The sequence below is a fragment of the Haliaeetus albicilla genome, chromosome Z (assembly GCF_947461875.1).
Source record: "Haliaeetus albicilla chromosome Z, bHalAlb1.1, whole genome shotgun sequence".
NCBI lineage: Eukaryota > Metazoa > Chordata > Aves > Accipitriformes > Accipitridae > Haliaeetus > Haliaeetus albicilla.
Window position 1 is genome coordinate 3,466,053 of NC_091516.1, and position 2,407 is coordinate 3,468,459.

Consider the following 2,407-nt stretch of genomic DNA (forward strand, 5'->3'; position numbering starts at 1 on the left):
TTATTTTGAGACTTACAACTAAATTTTATTGTTTTGTAACATAACTCTCAGAAATCCTAGAGGTAGTGCTGGGAAACACCACACCTATCTCTAAGAGAGGAAAAGGAGAACCTGAAAAGTTATATAGCTCCATCAGTCTGATTTTATATTTGAAAAGGCATTAGGACAAATTATAAACCATTCATTTAAAAGCTCCCATCTAACTGGACAGTACAATTAGAAGGGTGAAGCCATAGGAAAAAAGCAAAGCAAGAAACACTCTGGAAAATGCCATGGAAAAAAAAGCAAGTGGTCAGAAAAAACCCACAACTTAATGAAAAATAAGCAAACCACCAACCTCCTCTGGATAGGCAGAAGGTGCTGGAATGGAAATTTTTAATTCTTGTGTTGTATTTTGGTCCCATAGCGGTAACTTCAGCAATATTTCAATTTTAATTACAAAGTATTGGAGATACAGTTTTCCAGCCAAAAATTAGATCTAGAATGGTTTAAAGAGAACCTTTGTATTTTTTAAAGGCAGGAGGCATCAACATTCCTAATGTACTGCTGTGTACCAGAAGACAAGAATGGGTGTGGCAGACAACTCCCAGGCTGAAAACAACTGTCTGAACAGACGTACTAACAAGAACAGCAGTATTGTAACATTAGCAAGGCCATAAGCAGTAACATGAGGAAATAAAAGGGACATAGGTTTGACTTCAAACTTTTTTATATTACACTACAAATCATCACTGTTGATAAAACTTTCTTGTATTACTGTACTATAAAACACTGTGCAGAGTCTTGGGAGTTTATGTGTTAGAGAGTACATAAAAATTAATTTGAACTTGATGGAATGTCTGTTATTTGTTTCGTTTGATGTTGTAGGATTTCTGTGCTGAATGGCTCTGTGAACTTCATAGGCATTTACCCTTTTAGTGGAGGATGACACGGCAAAAGCAGTCACGTAGATCTGGCCCCAGGGCAAAGTGCCGGAGAAGTTCATAAACAAGTTCCTTCACAGGAATTACACAGGCAAGCTCGTAACAACATATAGCCATCACATGCGTCACCTTTTCTGTTGCCATGATGGACAGAGAGGCTGTTGAAAGGATGATCATTGTGTCTGTTTTGACAAGTTATTGTACTGGTTTACGTGGATGAGTACGTTTCCATCTGGTGACAACACAGGAAGCCTGGCTGACGAGGGATGCCCCTTAAGACTCTGGCCTAGAAAAGAAACCTGCATTTCGCACTGCCAGCACTCAGGCAGGATAGCAGCGGTGCCGGCTGCAGCCAGTGCCGCTCACTTGTTACCTACTCCTAAGGCGCCTCAGCCAAACAACCCCGCAGCTCTGCTGCAGCAGTGCACTCGGTGCAGCTTGGCTGTTTTCTTCTTCAGCTGTGGGGACCTGGCGCTAGAGCTGGGCATCACGGAAGGGAACGGCAGCCTTGCCGGGCAGTATTTCAGGGCAGCTTTCGACACCGCTTCACAACGCCCGTTTCGGGTACCCCTCGATTTATAGCGGTAAAAGGAAAACAACGTGGCGTGCGCGCCCTGCAGGGACGCGTGGCTGCGTAACGGAGGGGGCTGGCTCAGCGAGGGGAGCGGAAGGGAATCCGGAGAGAGCCTCGCCTCGTGCCTGCGAGGGCCACCCGCGGGCCCCGCCACCCGCGGGCCCCGCCACCCGCGGGCCCCGCCACCCGCGGGCCCCGCCACCCGCGGGCCCCGCCACCCGCGGGCCCCGCCACCCGCGGGCCCCGCCACCCGCGGGCCCCGCCACCCGCGGGCCCCGCCACCCGCGGGCCCCGCCACCCGCGGGCTTCCAGCACGTTCCGGCAGACGGCGTTAGGGAAGGAGGCCCTGCAAGGCCGTACAGCGGGGCCGCCGCTGAGGAGACGCGGGCGTTGCCCTCCGGCCGCCGCAGCGCTCCCGGGCGCTCCTGCGGCCCCACCTCGCAGCAGGGTCGGTCGAACCCCGCCGGCGCTCGGCTACGACGCTCGCTTCCACGGGCTCGGTGCGCCGCGCCTGAAAGCGGGGAACGCGCCGGCCCCGGGTCTGGCAAACAACGGCGGCGTTTAATCTTGTCTTCCCGCTGGACCTAACCGCACCTTCCCCTCCTCCACAGAAACCGCCCGCGCCCCTCCCGGCGCCGGAGCAGCCCGGGCCGTCCCCCGGCGGGCGCCAGCCGGCCGTGACGGCCGCTCCCCCCGCCCAACCCTCCTGCCGGGCACCGCTGCGGCCCGGGGCGGCACCGGGCTGGCCCCCAGAGCCGCCGCTTCCCGCGGCAGCCCCGTCCCCGCCCGGGCACCGCCGAGCTCCTCGTCCGCTCAGCCGCGGCGCCGGCAGAGGGGCAGTCAGAGAACTACAACTCCCAGAAGGCACCGCGCCCCGCCGAGCCGCGCCCCGCCCCGCCCCCGCCGCCTG

General features: G+C 56.3%; 1 long non-coding RNA gene across 1 annotated transcript; it reads right to left on the minus strand.

Annotated features, from left to right (window-relative positions):
• On the minus strand, nucleotides 1–1,681 carry LOC138683744 (uncharacterized). Its single transcript, XR_011323174.1, has 2 exons — nucleotides 1,297–1,681; nucleotides 1–1,209 (listed from the first exon to the last, which is right to left on the minus strand). It is a non-coding gene; the product is annotated as an uncharacterized lncRNA (long non-coding RNA).
• Between the last annotated feature and the right edge of the window lie 726 nt (nucleotides 1,682–2,407).